At 39.5% G+C, this 18,145-nt stretch overlaps 1 protein-coding gene across 2 annotated transcripts in view; it reads left to right on the top strand.

Annotated features, from left to right (window-relative positions):
- Positions 1-7,981: 7,981 nt before the first annotated feature.
- Positions 7,982-18,145, top strand: part of CNTN5 (contactin 5) — a 674,955-nt gene continuing 664,791 nt past the window's right edge. For both annotated transcript variants that reach the window (XM_086739601.1, XM_086739602.1), the window contains exon 1: positions 7,982-8,101. The gene's annotated coding sequence lies outside the window, so the exon portion shown is untranslated. The remainder of the gene's footprint in view (positions 8,102-18,145) is intronic.

Here is an 18,145-nt window from a genome sequence, read left to right as displayed (position 1 = left end):
AGGCTGGGATAAGGAACCTGAGATAGGGAGAGCAGGAAGGTTGAGGATGAACAAGAGATTGTAATTAATAAGCAAGGAAATGGATTCTGGGGAGAGGAACATATGGAACATCGGAATTAGAGCTGTGAAGGCTACAAGTCATAAACTGTGACGAAAAGACAAGAAGGGCGTGGAATAACAGAAATAAGGAAAGAAGGCAGGAAAGGTAATAATGGAAAATTAGGACTTGTACTGGAAATTTGGAAGAATTACACAGACAGAGGGGACCCAATTGTGTAAGGATATAACAAACATTTTCCCAAACCAGGGCCTGGGGGAGAACCCATCACTTAAAACACAGTCCTGTATAAATGTAATGCCTTGCTGGTCTATGATTTTATGCCTCTTGTTATCTGTTACTGTTTTCATGTTAGGAGAGTTTGTGAAGCAGATTTAAAACTCTAATACATTTGCTTGAATGTCTTTATGATTCTATATTATGGGTTTCCTGAGGTTTTTGCATATGTGTTCTGGGGGGTTCTTTTTAAAGGTGGAAGTTACACTTTGAAATATGGGTTAAAATGACAGAGCTGCAATGTTAAAACAATAAAAAATAACTGTTAGCATAAAAAAATTCCTATGCTACTTCAGTCTCCTCCCCCATTTTTTCTCCAAAGTTGAATTTGAATTTATTTTTTGTTTAGACACATGAGAAATTCATGTTCGAGCACATCAGAATTGTAAAGAAGCCACTAGGAATTTCTGTTTCTGACTCTGGCAAACACACTTGTGTTTAGGAAATTGTCTTGCAGCACATAGCCCTTGAAGTTCCCTTGAAATAGATCAATTCACTTTAGTAGCATGTGTAAGCATATTGTGGTAGCTGTGATCACAACACTGGTAAGATATCATCCGCTTTAAAACCCAATACTTTTGATTGTTGCAGATGGTATAAAGACATCAACAAAGTAGGGTATGTTCCTTGGTATTGGTTATTGGTGCAGCTGTTAAGTTAATGAAGTCAGTATATATTCAGTTTTAATTGTAGACACATTTTATTTGAGCTTTCATAGAACAGCTGTGAAATAAGTGCTATAATTAATGTTCCATGGGTTACATTGAAATCTATGTATGTATTTTGTAAATTATATAACCTCAGTTCAATTTATTTAGTTTTTTGTTCTTAAGATGAAAGATTATGATGAAATTGTCATCAGATAATTGTACTTTTTTCAGAAAACATGTAACGGTTTCAAAGTCATCTTCATTTGTACTTTCACCTGCCAAGTCACCATCAATAAAATCTATTATTAGATTAAATCAATTTATTTCATTAAATTAATGCCATCTTTACATACCTAGATTTTACCAGGTACTCAGCATGTTAATACTGGAGCTAAGCAGCCTGTTCCAGTTGTACTTGAAGAAATAACCTCATTCTAGCTTTCTTTTGTACTATTTTCATAGAGGGTGTTCCAAATTTGCCATTCCTAGGAAACTGTCATATAAAGGATAAAACATCAAAGGGAAAGTCAAATGTTGACTCTAATCCCCTTGGGCAGGCAGGTAGGTAAACTAGGGAATGTTGATTTGTGCTATTTTAATTGCAGCTACTCCCTCAGTTTCCGACATTCGCAGTCAAATGGTTTCTTCTATGGGATAACGTGATGGTAGGGAACTCAACAAAGTAGGATTGTCAACTCTTCTGGTAGACTCTGAAATTAACAGAATAACCTGAGATATTCTTAGACTCAGAGAAGTGATTTATAGATATAGCCTTCCTTCCTCACTCCCTCCTCCCTTTTTCTGTTTTCAGAATGCCACTTGGAAAAAGGGGTTGTTCGATTTGCGTGGGGTTTTATTTTGTTTTCAAATGAGATTTGACAAATTCAGTTACCAAGTGTATGACTTTGATGACTTTCTAATAGTGTCAACTTAAGTTTCTTGGAGAGAACTTTATCCAGCTCTACTTATGTATTACTTACTATTGTATTGTCTTGTACACTGTGTTATTTTCCAGAATTCCTCTTTTTTGTGTGTGTGTATGTGACCCCAAAATGCTCAAGTGACTATTCCAGAAGGCAATGGGGGTCCGAAAACTACAGGAACTTTGTCTTCCTGGTTCTTTCTTCACAGAGTCACAAATCTTCTGAAACAAAATATAATGGCATACACTGTGTGTTACGTAAATTGCTTATGTTATAAGTTCCAGATTTTTTCCTCAACAGGAAAATCACCGAGGACTGAAGGCTCATTATTTAAAAGTAATGAAAAGATTAATTCACTGCTAGTGTAGTTACAGGTGTACTATACTCCTAAGAAGTTTTTTAGTGAAAAGCAAGCTTCCTACATTAAGCCTCCTCTTTTAGTGCATTTCTATTGAATTTGGGGGCAGGGGGAGCTACTGCACACTTAAGGCCAGGAGAATTCTGCTCCTCATTTGCTTAATTAACAGGAAGAAATGGGAAAACTATTTTCTTTTGCAGCATATTCCATCTTTGGGAGGCACAAATGTATCTCCAAATATTTTACAAAGTAGACTGTAGTGCCCTGGTCTATAAGGGTAGAATTCTGAGTACCATTGTTAGATACTTAAACAAAAGAGTCTGTCTTTTTCTTAAGCACCAACAAAAATCAGAGGAATCTGGAATTGTTCAACATCTTTGAAAAAATCAGGCCACTTATATTTAGGCATTGAAATATGAGCTAAGAACCTAAATTTAGTATCTATCCCCGTCTACATTCAAAAGTCGTGGACTCTGACCATTCTGTAATTGAACAGAGGACAGCCTTTTCATCCTTTGTGCTCTTGGCTCTTTTGAGACATGAGTTAGGAAGACATTGGCATTTAGCTTTGTTACTATCCAGTTTTCTTTGCTGCTGGAACAGTCAGATATAATTATGGGTTGTTCTTCTAAAATTCTGTGGTGCTCAGAGAACCTCTTATTTCCATTCTGTTTCTCTCTGCTCTGAGGATTATGACTCACTACATCCCCTAACTAGTTTGCTATCCAAACAGCTCATGTTATCATGGGATGGCTGCAGTGGTAAACAGATCCATTCTTTCTCCACTCTTTACTCCTTTGTGCATTTTGCTCCCATGTGCAGTAGAAGCTGTGCTCCATGTTTGTGGAAGGTAAAATCAGTCTCCAGGGGACACTAGACCCTTCCTGTGCATATGGTGAAGATGAAGCTGGAAGGAATGTGGAAAATTACAATCTTGCTTTTTCCCAGCATACTAACTAGTACCGTTGTATCACAGCATCAAAAGCAATGCATTGTACCTCATAACAGATGTTCCAGGTATGTCTCTCACAAGGCTGAGAAAGTCAAGAGAGAGAATATGAATCTCCAAATCCCTTCTGATCTTTCTTCTGCTTCTGAAACTACAAAACAACATTTCACTTGCACAAAGCATGCAGAGAAAAGTAAGAGGAACCCTCTCTGATGGTCAATTTATCCTGCTTCTGTCAGTAGCCAGGAGACTGATTTTTAAGAACCTGTTCCTCTGCTTTCCTTTGGATCAGCTCCTCACAAAGCCAGTAACACTCAGTGCAGAATCAGTGTGTAAATGGGTTTGGTGTAAGGCTGAGATATTCACGTCTGTTGCTTCTCCATGGTCTCCCAATGGCTGTAGCTTCTGCAGAGACAAGGGAATTCGCAGCCTGTCTCCTTCTGTTAATAACTGAATACCTAAAATACTGGAATACTGAACTAAAGTACTAAATATTACTAAATATCCTAAAATACTGAACTGAAAACTGAACAAGAAATGCTAGTGTGCTCTTTGGTGACAGTTGTTTTGGTAGTAACACACTGCCTGCACCTGGATGTATCAAAATACCCAATACCCAGACACTTCAATCAGACAGCAGTGCAAGTTTACATCAGGGTTGTCCACGAAGGAACAGAATGGCCTCACCATCCTTGAGGTGCTTGGCTAACTGCAGTACAGCTCTGTCAACCTCTCCTCCACAGACCACGGTTCAATGAAACAATACGCTCAGTTTACAAGTTTCTTTTGCAGAATCAGAGACACCATTGTGGCAGGATATAAAGCTGATATGGAACACGCTTCATTCTGCTGCTTCAGAACTTTTTCAAATAGGTTAACTTTCTCCCAGTCTTTATGTGGGACCGGCTGTCATCTCTCTGCACTTCCGAAAATTTAGGAGGCTCAAGTCCCCAGAGCTTGGTCCTTCTTGTTTATTTTATGCAGCAGCTTCTTCCCATCGCTAACGTCTCCAGTTTGTTAATTATCTGCTATAACTGAAAGCTTGCATGGTAGGCTCTGAATCTTCTGCTGTTTGCCGAAGGCCTGAAGAATTATGTGTCACGTTTACACATAATTTTGCTTATCCCCCTACAAAAATTTCTTATAACTCTAATTATGCAGCCATGAGGAACTTAATGAGTCTATCCAGATGTTCTAGGGGAGGACAAAACATAGTGCTTGCCACTAAAATTATACAGTTATGTACTAGAACAGGGCCAATGCATACCTTTGAAAAATAAGTATTTCTCAAATACTGTCCTCCAGGTACCTGAAGGAATGTCTCGTTATAAACGGGGAGGGGAAGAGAGAGAGAAGCTCTCATGCTACTCTAAAGCTACACCCCCAGTGCTGTTGCAGACACAGATGTGGGGGAGAAATTTGTGCAAACAATTATTTTCTTCAGAATTTACTCCCTACTTTTTACTTGCATTCTGCAATTGGTTGCAGAAGAACAGTGAAATATCCCAATAATAATGGTACTGCTCAGGCAGCTCTCCATGTGGCAAAGAATGATGCCCTGCTTAAAAGAAGCAGAAAGATTGAACTAAAAGGAAAGACGTACAAAACAAATATGAGCTCAGAAACAACTAAGACTCTGCAGATGTGCTGCATCTGTTTGCTTGCCCACTGGGGACACTGAGATAGAGAGATTAAGGCATTCATATGGAGATGGACAGACAAGGAGATCAGATACGCAAAACACAGCTAGGTTGACTTAAATTCTGTAGCAATGATAATACTGTAACAAAGGCGTGAATATAATTCACCATCTATGTGTTAAACACTGAACATATATGCCACAAAAAAGCTCATGATCCTACAGCAATGGGGTAAAACCAGAACTGACCTTCCAAAGGATACACACAACCAAATGAAATTTTAACCTGTTCAAAAGCTGCGTGTGACTTCGCTTTCAAAGAAAGATAAAACTGGTGCTTGTACCTACACAGTCTGTTCCTAATTATATTAAAGGAAAAGGTAAAAATACATCCTTTTAGAAATAATGCTGATGTGAGGTTAAAAAGAAGGAAGCAAACATAAAAGTTGCCATTCAAAACAAACGTGCATCCAAAGAACTCTAAGCAAAAGTGAGCCAAAAGCAAAAATAATGTAGCCCAATGGCATGTGTGCCTTACAGCAGTCTTTAAAAATAACCCCGATCTGTAAACTTCACAAGGGAAGATAAAGGCCATAAAGTCCAGTCTTTGTTACTTAAAAAAAAAATCTCTGTATTTAATTCCATCTCTACCTGCACAAATAAGTAACCAAAGGAAAGTAATTTCTTCACAAGTAATTTCTCACTATCATCATAACTAACTACAGTATGGAAAAAAAATACATTTCTTAGCAAAAATGCTTCTGGCTTTAACATTCACTTTGGAAATATTGAGAAATGGAGTCTCATAAGTTATTCATAAGATCAAAATTAATGCAGTCACTATTCCTGGCTTCTGATTAAATGCTGTCTTGTAACCTAGTAACACTGGAAATAATGACCAGAAGATAATTTTCTGCTAATTGAGTCAATGAAGAGAAGCTTTGATATGTTAAGCTGCAACATTACTTGCCCAACAGAAATACGCCTAGAGATCCACCCACAGTGGGGGAGACAACCTTCTTCTCTGTTCATATGGGACACTGCACACAGATCAAGTCCGTTTCTAATGCTGGGGCCATTCTTCCTCTTTCACTGTGATAGTTAAGACAGTGGTAGATGGTGATGAAGAAACAGAAATTTACAATCTTAGAATAATGAAAAAAAAAAAGGAATTGAAAGTTCAGGGTTTTTTTCAGCTCATCCTCACCGATATTACTGGACAGAATTCATTCAACATGACGTTGAGCTGTAAATCCTCTGACAGACTTCCGTATAGTATACAAGACCACAAAAGTGTATAAAACTGTGTCACTCATCACAGAATGAGTTAGAGTTGGAAGGGACCTTCAAAGGTCATCTAGTCCAATCCCCCTGCAAGGAGCAGGGACATCCCCGACTAGATCAGGTTGCTCAGAGCCTCATCCAGCCTGGCCTTGAACGTTTCTATCTTGCTAGAGGCTTCAATATAAAAGACAAGTGAAAGAGAAAAAACTCATATTCGTATCGCCAAGATTTAAAGCTAGAATTATGTCAGAACCCCTAGCAAATCCCAAAATTAAACAATTCCTCTTCCCCATGAATGTAAAACTAATAAAGGATAATGTCTAAAAATTAATGAGAAAATACCTGGGATAGGAAAAAGAAATAAATACAAAGATTAGTTAGTAAAGAAAAATGCACGCACACATGTATTTGTACACCACACAGGTTCAGGAAGCATAAACCATCGAAACAGAGCCACCGAAGCAGAGAAAAATCTCGGAGAATAGACAGTAAACAGCAGTTACTCAGTTAACGCAGAGGTTTTTAAAAAAGAGACCCAATTAGTTGTGGAAAACAAAAAAAACAAAAAAAAAAGCTAGGAAAGAAAAAGTACAGATGGGCAGAAAAGTGCTAAATGTTAAAGCAGAAAGTTGTCATTGCCACAGAAAAAAAAAAAGAAAAAAAAAAAGAAAAGATTAAAATCAGCCTGGACCCCGAGGGGAGCCGTTAGGGCTCGGGGCGGGAGCGCGCACCACCCATAGGGCGGAGCGCGGGGTAGTGGCGGAGCGCGGAAAAAAGCGAATGGGAACGGGCGGCCCGGCCAGCCCCGCCCCGGCTTCCGCACCCGCGCACTCTGCGCGGTGGCGAGGGGCGCAGTAGAGCGCTGTGGTGCGCGGTTACCAGCGGGGGGTGGAGGGCAAGGGAGCAGGGAGGTATAGGGCTGCGGCCCCGCGCTTGTGCCGCTGGTGTTCCTCCCGTGACAGCCGCCGTGTTACCGAGGCAGAGATTGCGCGGGTGCGGAGCGGAGCAGGCAGCAGCTGCGGCTCCCGGCTGCAGGGCGCGGGGGAGAGGGAGCGTCATCACCGCTGGAGGCGAATAAAATACGTTTTAAAAAAAAAAAAAATTAAAAAAAAAAATTACCTGGAAGCGGGGTGGGAAGAAGAGGATGGGGCAGGAAGTGTGTTCTGGGGACAGCTTGGGCTGGAGAGGGGGGACAGATCGGAGGGAGCGCTCGCCAAGCCGCCCTTTTGCCTTCACGCTCGTTTCCATCAGAGAAACCCGGGGAGGAAGGCGGCGAGGAGGAGGAGAGGAAGGGAGCGGGGGTTCTGTGTGCGCTTAGGGGCAGGGGGGAGCCGCGGGCACACGCACACAGACGGGTACATACAATATGTAGCCACAAGCACACACTCCCGGCACCCAAGCAGGGGCGGGTCAGGCTTCACCGCCCCCCGGAGCAGGAGGAGGAGGTGCTTGGGCCCCCCCCCTCGGCCCCCCCCCCCGGCGGGGAGGGGGCACGGCCGGGCCGGGAGGGGCTGGCGGGAGGCGGTGGCGCGGATGGCTTCACCTGGGTACCTTCATCAGCAGTGAGCGAGGAGAGGAGGAGCGGCGGACGGGTCTGGAGAGCTACCTCTGCATGGGTTAAAAAAAAAAAATAATTAAAAAAAAAAAAAACAAAATAAGGGAAAATCCCCACCCCGCCACCAACTCTGCAATCCTCTGCTCCCGCAGGCTCAGCGCCGCAGGGGGCTGCTCAGCTGGGGCCGTCGAGAGGATGGGCGAGAGCGACTGAAGAGCCGGGGCGAGAGGCGGCCGGTGCCACCGCCGCCGCGAGGGTCTGGCGCGCCCCCGGCCCCGCGCGCGTGCCCGCCCCGGACCCGGCAGCGCGTGCGGATGGTTTGCCGCCGTCCCCGCCGCGGCATCTCCGTCAGCGGTCTGCTGGGAAGCCAGCGATGGTGAGAGATCCCCTTCTTGGGCTCCTGCTGCAGGTGCATGTGTTTCGCTTTTTTTTTTTTTTCTTTTTCTTTTTTTTTTTTTGTTTATTTCGAATCTTATGTTGAAAATTGTTGTCGTAATTGAGCAGAAAAGTTGAAGTAGAAATGCCTGTGATCTGCTGTCTGCCTCCTGTCATTTAACTCGCTAGCAAACTACTGCAGTGAATGAGTTGTGAAGAGCGATGTGAGGCTTTTAGAACAAATACATACTCCAGAGAAAGAATGCCTGTTTTAATATGCTAGTTTTTTTTTTTCTCTTTGAGTTGCTAACGCTTGAGGGTGAAATGAAAAATAACCTAACGTATTTTGTTTATCGTGATGCATGAAAAGTTGTGTTGTTATGAAGTTCAGCATGGTACTTGGATTTGGGATAAACAGTTATCTCCTGAATTAGAAAAGTACGGTGCCTGGACTGTTCTCCTTTGCTGACAGGCAGAGGAGATGGAATTACATAAAGATGCACTGATTTTTCCTCTCTGATGTGAGGACAGTGGATAAGACTATGTGGACTGTCTATGAGCTGCCTAGAAAATGAAGTGAGAGTTATTTCTGTAATGCAGAAACTGTGTTTTAAAGATTTTTATCCCAGAGAAAAAAATCGGCATCCATCACTGTATCCGTACTTCAGATGTTTAGTTTCATTCCTATTGAGCACAGAAACTTCATAAAACAGAAGTTACACAAGATAGTGTAAAATGACAACTTAGGACTGAAGTTCTCTATGTGTAGCAATATTTCATAAATTTAATGTAACATTTTTGCAAAGTTTGTTCTTTTTTTTTAAATTTGAGAAGGAATACTCTCCTTGAATGACACATTTTCAGTAATGTTTTTTAGTGAAGGACCTGATGCCAAATTTTTCTAAGGAGTTAGAGCATTCCCCTAGTCTTCAGTGAGCTTTGGGGCAGACCCTAAAGTTTGAAATGACAAATAAATTACATGCTCACTGTTAGCCAAAAGCTGCGGGGGAATTCCTGATAATTAAAATTTGGATGAGATTTTCCAATTAATAAAAGTGCAATTAATTATTGCTGAGTTATAGTAGAACTCCTTCACAGGTACTTTATGGCAATCAATGCAAAATCAGTTTTTCATGATTAATATTATTACAGTGGATATCAAAAGAATTAGCAATAATTGGGCCATTGCTTTAAAGTGCTATAAAAATATCTATTAGAATTTGTAAAAAATTTTTTTTTGTAAATTGTCTTTAATTACTATAGCATTTATCTTCAGGTAAAAAAAAAAAATTCCAAAACCAAAACCCTTTTATTATCTGTCTTGTTGGGAGGGAAGATACTTGTTTACTAGTGTGAAGTGTACTAAAAATAAGACAGAAAACTGAGATGTGAACTGTAGTAACTGAGGTATATTTCATGTACAGTGGCCCTCTATGGCAATATAATTTTAACTATGTGCATGATTAAGAGACCTGGTTAAGAAGACAAAGTCTTGGAAGGCAACAAATATATAAAGGAAGGAGGATGAAGTGTTAAGCATTCTTGAAGGTGATGACAGCTAAATAGTTTTAAAAGTGGATTATTCAACATGCAGTTCTTCTTTTTCATACACTTACACAGCAAATGCCCGTGCAAAAAAAGTCAGAACTAGCAGAGCGTGACATAAAAGTGTGAAGGTAGCTCTGGATGGTCTGGAGACTGAGAGTGTAGGTTTTAGTTTTGTTCATCAATATGAAGCTGAAGGTCATACTTTCAGTTCTAGGTTATAATGTCAAGGAAAGGGATCTTAATTTTATTTTATACCGAGGGCAGATGTACAAAGAATGAAAACAGAAAATACAAAAAAATTATAGCTGGGAACTTGGAAGAAAACAGTTTTGACAACAGATCTTGAGGAAGAATAGCCTACCAGCTAAGATAAAAGGTATGATTAAAAACTCTGCTATAAGGAAATAATAACTTTAAGAAATGCGTAACTTAGAGGACTGTCAGCACAGATTCAATACAGGAAGGTCATGACTGGCAAATTTGCTTGAGTCCCCTGAATAAGTTGCTGACATGGTAAACTATGGGGGAATCAGTGATATGATTTATGGGGGTTTCAGAAAATGTCCAGTTCTGTGCTCCACAAGGTATTGATTTGGAAAGTAAATTTTGGAAGGAGTGCTGGAATGCATTAAAACTTGACTTAGAGATAGGGACCAGAGGGTGTCAGTAAAGGTAAAGAGCTCTGGATGAAAGGAGGAGGTTAAAAGTGTGATGCTTTAAGTGATGGTCTGAGATCTAGTTTTCTTTCTTGCTTGTTACAAAGCTGGCAACTTAAAAAAAAATAATAATCTGATTTGCTAGCTGTACAGAAAAATCTGTTCCACTGGACATATCCAGCACACCGAAAGTTTTCTGATTAGGTTAATGGTAGGAATGTTTATTTTAAGTAATTAATGTAAGTGTTTGCTAAAGGCATGGGGAGCTATTTGGTAAGCATATACAAGGGGCTGGCATTTAGCGATCTGAGGTGTTTGGTTGCGTGGCATTGAAAGAAAATGGTTCTTCTGAATGATTTTGTCTTTCTGCATGTAGCCTGCAACACAGATTTTTAGTTCCTCTGAATTCACTGCATAATTTGCCACTGCTGGTCTGCTCCTTCCATATGCTCCTGCTAACCGCTTCTGCGTTGCACTTTCTCTCAGTTTCAGAACCACCTCACTCATTTGAACAATTTGTCATACCCTAAAATCTGAACTGAAATCCGCCACAGTTTATACTACATTCTTAATTCCTGAGAATCGGTGTCAAATAGACATTTGCTTGCTTTTATTATATTGGTAGGTCTTTCACAGAATTTATTTTCCTCCTTCAGTGCATAGCTTCTCTGATGCTTTTCAGGGTCTGTTACACCCTGTATTATCAACTTCTGAGCACTTTACGAGGGAAAAATACTCTGTCTGGAAGCGATAGAGTCCCTACAGAGTTTTCTCTTCTGAGCAGTTCTGATCAATAACACTACATTAGGAGCCAGTGCCTTTTAAAAATTACAAAATTGTTAAAACTTGGTAAAATAAATACATGCTGTTTTTACTGAAATTTAAGATTTCAAAGCCTCATAATGTGTGTGTATGTACAAATATCTATGTTTATACACACACATATACTATGTATTAGAGTAACAATTCTGTGTCTTTGCAAGCTGGAATGGAAGCAACAATAACATTTTCTGGTTAGTGGAAGGAAATCTAATCTGTTTGTTTTTATAATTAATTTATTGACTGACATCTTAAAATATCCCCAAGTGTATGAATCATAAGAAAATGTGATCTATGCTTATGTGCTGCTTTCTCAAACGGAGTTCAGAATGATTTCTCACTGTACTTCATAAAGGCCACAAATCAAGTTTTAGATGTTGCAAGTGGATGTATAACAAGGGAATATCATGTCGGATTCTGTATGCTCTGAATATAACAAAACTTGAGGATTACCATCCATATTACAGCTAATGTTCTTGATCACGTATGCCCATACTTACTGAGTAGTCATCCACTCAGGCTAGCTCCTAAGCTTACAGAGCCATGAGGTTATGTCAGAATGACAGACTAATTCGTGCTGTCAGGTAGCAGTTACCAACACCGTAGTTCACCTCTTTACATCTCCTTCAGGATCAAACCTACGTGTCAGTCTTGGGAAAAAATGATAACTCTTCTCCGTTCCCATACCTAGAAATAGAAAATGCATCAAACTCTTTCCATCCATCAGAAACCTCTTTTGGGAGTTTTCTTTTTCAGCATGCTCTTAAAGGTTTTATTGTAAATGGTGTTAAAACAGGATGGTATCTTTGGAGACCCTTCTGCTGCTGGAACTAAAAGCAGACAGACATTGAAGGTAGTTCATTGCAGTTACTGAGAGGGGTAAAGGATGACAACTTCCCGTTCAGCATACAGGGAGTGTGGCCTCAGCCTCCTTGTGAGTGAGAAATGCTCAGTGTTTAATAGCCATAAGTTTATGATTTACTGTATATCCAGTGAGACTCCTCACCTGCAAATCATTTTGATCAAGAGTAAATGTAGGGCTTTGTAACTGATGTAGACATAGTATCAGCTCAGTCTTTTGGGTGTCTTTCCTTACCGAATAACATCACTTTGCAATAATTCATTAACCTCATTTTATTTTTATTGGGTTTATAGTCTTCATTAAGTATGTGAGGGACATTGCCCTGTGGCTGTAACGTTGCTGCTGTAGGTTGTAACCAAGCTGCTATAGCAATGGATTCAACCAAGAGTAGTAGCTACAGAGGTGGGCAGGTAAATGAGAAAGACTTTGTGGTCATAGTATCAGAAGAAGCTAACCTAAGAGCATAGCCTCCTCATAATACTGTTTTGAGAAGACGCTCACACGCCACCCTTGAAAAGTTGTAATTCTTATTTAGTTGTAAAAAGACATATCCAGAAGATGTGTTTGTTGCAATAATCTCCCGCAAAATGTGCTCTTAAAACTAAGCAGTAATTGCCAAGGAGCTTAACAGAAATTTGCTTTTGGAAAAAGTAATTATTACCTGTTTAAGTACACAGGCATTATCTTTCCTGAAAGATGACCAGTTGTCTCTTGTTAGCTCACTCCACAGACTTTCATATGCTACCTACTCTCCATTATTTGCAGGTCTTTGCATAGACCTGGAGGGCACAAAACCGCATGAAAATGAGTCAACAAAGTCACAGTGTGTATTTTACCTCTTCTTCTGAGATGGTTCTTGCAGAGAACGTTTTCCAAAAGTTAAGTATTTTAGTCACTCAAAAAAATGATTCTGGACATGCTGGAACACTTTCATGACATTCAGCACTGTTGGTCTGGCGGAGTCATTCAGCTTTGTCATTTTCATACTACTGTGATGTGATCAGGATTATTCATTTGTCTTTACATTTATTCTTGTGGTGGCTTGAATGGGGGACAAAAGATGGACAGAATCTGAAATGGATGGAATAGAAAATATTGAAAATTTCATGAATTATCTTGTTCCTGTATAGGAATTCCAGTGCGCCTAGCACATAAAAATGTGGTTGTATTCCAAACAAGCATTTGAAGTTCTGGACATAGAGGCAAATTAAAATGCCATTCAGTTTGTTTTTTCTGTGCTTACTAATTTCTTTTCGACAAGCATTCACTGCCCGGAATATGATGCAGCCCGCTTTCTGGACCAAATTAATGATATTAACTTTGTATCTAAGGTTGCATATACACACTTTCAAAGCTGAAAAAAAAATCAGATATAGTTCTGCACCTACTATTGAAGTTACTTTGATGTACAGTTCACCAATTGCATATATATATATTGTAGATTTTTCTATTACGGCATAACTTGTAGGTACATCTATTTACAAAAATACTATTGCCCCAACTGTCTAATTCACATCACAATTCCATACTAAGTAGTATTTAGTTTGGAACTATGATTGCCACAGGAGATTTGTTGTTTTGTTAGCAAGGTCCTCTGACTCCATTATAAACCTTATCATTATTATCATCATCGTAGCAACTAGGCGCTATAATCATAAATCAAGATTGCATTGTACTAGGAGCTGTAAACACAAAATGGTCCCTGAATCAAAGAACGTATGGCTTAATTCAAGAGCTCTTCCCTTTCTGCTATTATTTGTGACCTTTGGAAAGCTTACATCTAAAGGAAGACATCTGTGTTTCATGGCTATGCTACCATGATCATGTACAGATTTCTTCAAGATCGCCTCCCACACCAGGAAAAATAACCCCAAGATACGGTCTGCAACACTGCGACACGTGTAATGATCACACATATGTGCTATAAAATGTCTTGCAAATTTGTCTGAAGACTGTACCAGCAGTCCACAATTACTTCTGAAATGTGTACTTTTTAGGCCTCTTTTCTAAATTAATTCATTCTTCAGCTTTCCAAAATCTCATGCAGATCAAATCTTATTAAAAACAAGTATGTGGACTTTTGCATGAGATTCTATTAGAATATAAGTTGTCCTTATTAAAACTTTGTGTGTGTTTTTGTCAGTCCAAAAATCATGAGTTAAAGAAACCAAATACTCTGCTGACTTCTGTGCCGTGACCTTTGTTTGGTTTCTGACTTCTGCACATCTGAGGTGCTAGAAGCTCTTGATTTCTCAGTCTCATACTATGCAAGATGCTCGTAATGTTCTTACTCCATTGTAACATATGCAGTGTCATGTATTATTGCTTAAATAAAACTCAGCTCAGGGACTCTGGGAATAAAGCCATGACTCCTCTGGTGCCATAACCTCTCTTTGATGTGTGTGCGCACAGCTTCTGAACTCAAAACCAGTTGTGTAGTATTATGTCTGTCTGGACTTTGGGGATGCAAGGTGGACACTGAAATAGCTTCAGGCTGGGAAGGACTGAGTGGTACATGGTTTTGAGAAGAGGCAAAATTGAAAACGTAGAACGGATCAGATAATGAGGAAGGATAATTTATTCAGACGACCAGCAGCACACAAAGAGATACTTCAGAAAACATGATATATAACTGAAATGTCTGCAGTCTTGTTTTCCCCCTTGCATATCACAACTGACTGATTGCTAACACCTAAGTATTTATTTGCCTTATCAATCACGGTGCCTGAGTCATTCACTGATGGGCATAATCCTCTGTTTGTGACTTCACAAGGCATCTCTGGAGGAAATTTGAATGTCATCAGCGACGAATTGAGACATTACTGAAGGCATCAGGTAGGAGGAGGATGTTTGCACCAGAGGCATATTAATCAACAACAGGAGAAAATATGCAACGTCAAAGTAGCATAATTCAGTTGAGTTTGGATTAAATTCTTACGTATTTTTTGCAAGGTAGAAGCAAGGCAGTTAGATTGGTTGATCAAGCCCTGCAAAAAGCAAAGCCCTTTTGTAGAAAATAAATAAGAAAGGTTGAGAACATTAAGAGGCATTAACTATAAGTGAGTAATAAAGATTATACCCTTAGAAGGTCATTTACTACCAGAAGTTACTTGTTCAAAATTTCTGTTACATCTTTAAGTTTTCATTAAATATCCATAAGTTACTATCAAGATTCCTTCTCTGTCAAGCTTTGCAAAATAGTTCTTTTGAAACAGCATGACTTTAGTTGTAAAGGCAATTAATAAAGGAATATAAAGGAATTTGCTGAGGATTTATTTCAAAGCTCACAAAAATACATTGAAATTATAAACAACATGTACATGATTATATAGGATTATAATCTGTAAACAAGAATCAAGCATGAGAGTAAAAGAGACATATCATACTTTTTGGTTATTTTGCTTCCACAGAAAATGATGACATGACTTGATATGTGACATTCTGTATCAAGTAAAAACTGGCGTATAAGACAGTATAATCATTTGAACAATTTTAATATTTACTAAAAATGTTGCCTATTTCAACAACTGCGTACTAATTTCATGTGTTATCTAAGATTTTAGAAAAGGTAGCAGGCTCTTTTGTGGGGACTGGTTTAAAGTAAAGAGTATGCGGGTTATGAGAAACCTCTCCAAAAAATGCAATGTACAGGCTTGTTTTTTGCAGCCTACAGGAGTGTAACTAAGCACTTAGGGGATCCCAAGTATTTCTCTAAAAACTACCTGTAGGTGGTATAATAAGATCTGGAATATTTTGTCAGTGGAAGAAACAGACTGTAAACGGCTATGTGCAAGACAGCGATTTTGGACATTTTGTTATTATTTCTGCTTTTATTATGGTGTTGTGATGAGGTAACAGCAAAGCAATTACAAAGGTTTACCTTTTGTTTGGCCTAATCTTATTTTTTGAAGTGGCAGAGAAAAATAGCATCCATTAGCTTGAAAATAAAAATTAAACCAAACAAAACTAACTTCCAGGATCAAGCACACTTGTTCATGCCATATGACAGATTTTAAGACACGTCAGAGATATAGAAGAGATCCTTTTTCCTTGTTTAGGGAAAGAGTCCAGCAGTTCAGTCAACAGAAACTTTGGCAGACTATGGACAGAAGGTCCAGTCACAGAAGATTTTTGTTGCTTCATGCTGATTTTTAATTTTTAAGTTATTAGTTACTAGTATATAAAAATATTATTGGATTTTGTGACTTTAGTTACTTTTTTTTTTCCTCTAATGCAGTCTATTTCATTGCCGTTTTCCTTTGATTTCCTCATCACCTGAGTTTTTCTCACATGTTGGCTGGCATGAAATTAGCTTTCTTAATTTGTATGCTTGATTTGCCTTTTCTGTAATTTGGATTTTATTGCCAATGTCAGACAAAGTAGAAGGAGATGAAGGAAGTGTTTAGAACACAACCCTTCATCACTCCCATTGGTGTGTATAAAGGCAGCAAATAGATGTATTTTGTTAATGCTGTAAAGTCAGAGTCCTTGTGGCTTGAGGTACATTAAAGAGACTCTGGCACTCCAAGGACTGCCAAATTAGATGATGCTGAGGGAAAAGAAATCAAAATAAGAAGAAAAAATGCACTTACACATAAAATTCACACTGCACTTAACAAGCTTAAGAGAAAAACACTTACGCAAAGCTGAAAGCACAGGTCAGTACAGCTTGAGTTTAAGAGCCAGGCTTTCCACTGAGAGGCTGTAAACACACGCTGTGCAGTACAGAAATGGTGGGGACCATGCGGTGATGAATCCCCCTTTCCCTGCTCAATGTTAAGTGAGGGGAAGAAGGGGAGAGTCCACATAAGTAATTCCTCTCCTGTGTCATGGACCTGCACATGCGAATGAGCAGTCGTTCCTTTGGGAGCATGGAGTGTCACACAGCGCACACACGGCACTGATCTGGGTTATTCAGGTTTTTTGATACGCAGGGCAGAGGCTGTCAGTTGAACACCATTGGGAGTCAAAGGTATTGTGCCTACTGACCTGTCAAGTTCTATTTCTCCTAAAAATATCTTAGTGATCCTTATGACATGTTCCGAGTATAGACTAGCTCTTTTGTAGGCGTATTCCAAAGCGTGCATTTAAAGAGTGTATACTTAAATATAACGAAAGCAGGCAGTTGGAGCCCATTGGCCACCAGCAACTGCTGTTTTCTGTAACAGCTTGTGCGTATCTCGTGCTTCTTCTCGTTCTCCTTCCTCATTGCCGCAACATAGGCATATCCTCACATTTTGCCTTCTTGTAATTGTGGTCAGGCTTTTGTGGCTAATCCTTACTCACAAGGACTCAAAACCATCCAGAGGCAAATTCTGTGTTGTCATGGGCAAGTGCAGCAAAAATAAATTTGGTGGAGCTCATTTTAGGATGGTTCCCCAACCTTGAATTTACCTGCAGCTCTCAACCCCTGCTACCCTATGAAGCATATTTGGCCAGACAGTGACTGAGGAATTCTAGGCTGGATTTTAAATCTGCTACCAAATGTATTCTGGCTATGCTAGCGACAAGCAGAGCTGCACAAAAATTACCCATTTTTGTTCTGTAAGTGTCCATCTGCAGCAATGATGATTTTCTGCCTAAATATTTTATTCTTCTGTGAATGTGCAAAAATGTGGATATTTTTTTTTCCCCCTGCCGGTTCTGCTGACAAGCGGAACTTTTTCATACAGCTCTATAATTAGGCACCAGAGTCCTGTGGAGACATGCAGCAGAGTGGTAGGCTTTATATTCCACAACACTCAAAAGTTGCAGTTCACAGACGTGCACGCTTACATCCATCCCACCTCTTTGCATGCTGTAACCAGTCTTTTACATTCCCTTTCAGTCTGTCCCCCTGTGTCTAACAAAAATGATAATTTTGAGTGTTGCTGGTCCTAAACTGCAAATCAGCACTCGACCACTGTGTGAAACTTTTGACAGAATGGAGCAGACTTTTAGGTTGTCATTGAAAATCCCAGCTCAGGAATCTTGTGTTGCTTCAGGTCATGCAATGAAACTATGGAACTTTGTATCAAAACATTTGACTCTTAGGGTTTTTTTCACAGTTCTTTTCAGCATGAATGTGAATTTTTGTCATGATTTCCATCACTGTGCAGTGTTCCTGATCACAAAGCCCAGTAATGAGTATTTATATAATGTTCTATAGCAAATATAAATAATAGGTGTAAAGAAATGGATCACTGGTAGAAGT

Source organism: Chlamydotis macqueenii, chromosome 1 (assembly GCF_036417535.1).
Source record: "Chlamydotis macqueenii isolate bChlMac1 chromosome 1, bChlMac1.mat, whole genome shotgun sequence".
Classification (NCBI taxonomy): domain Eukaryota; kingdom Metazoa; phylum Chordata; class Aves; order Otidiformes; family Otididae; genus Chlamydotis; species Chlamydotis macqueenii.
This window is presented reverse-complemented; position numbering and strand designations above follow the sequence as displayed.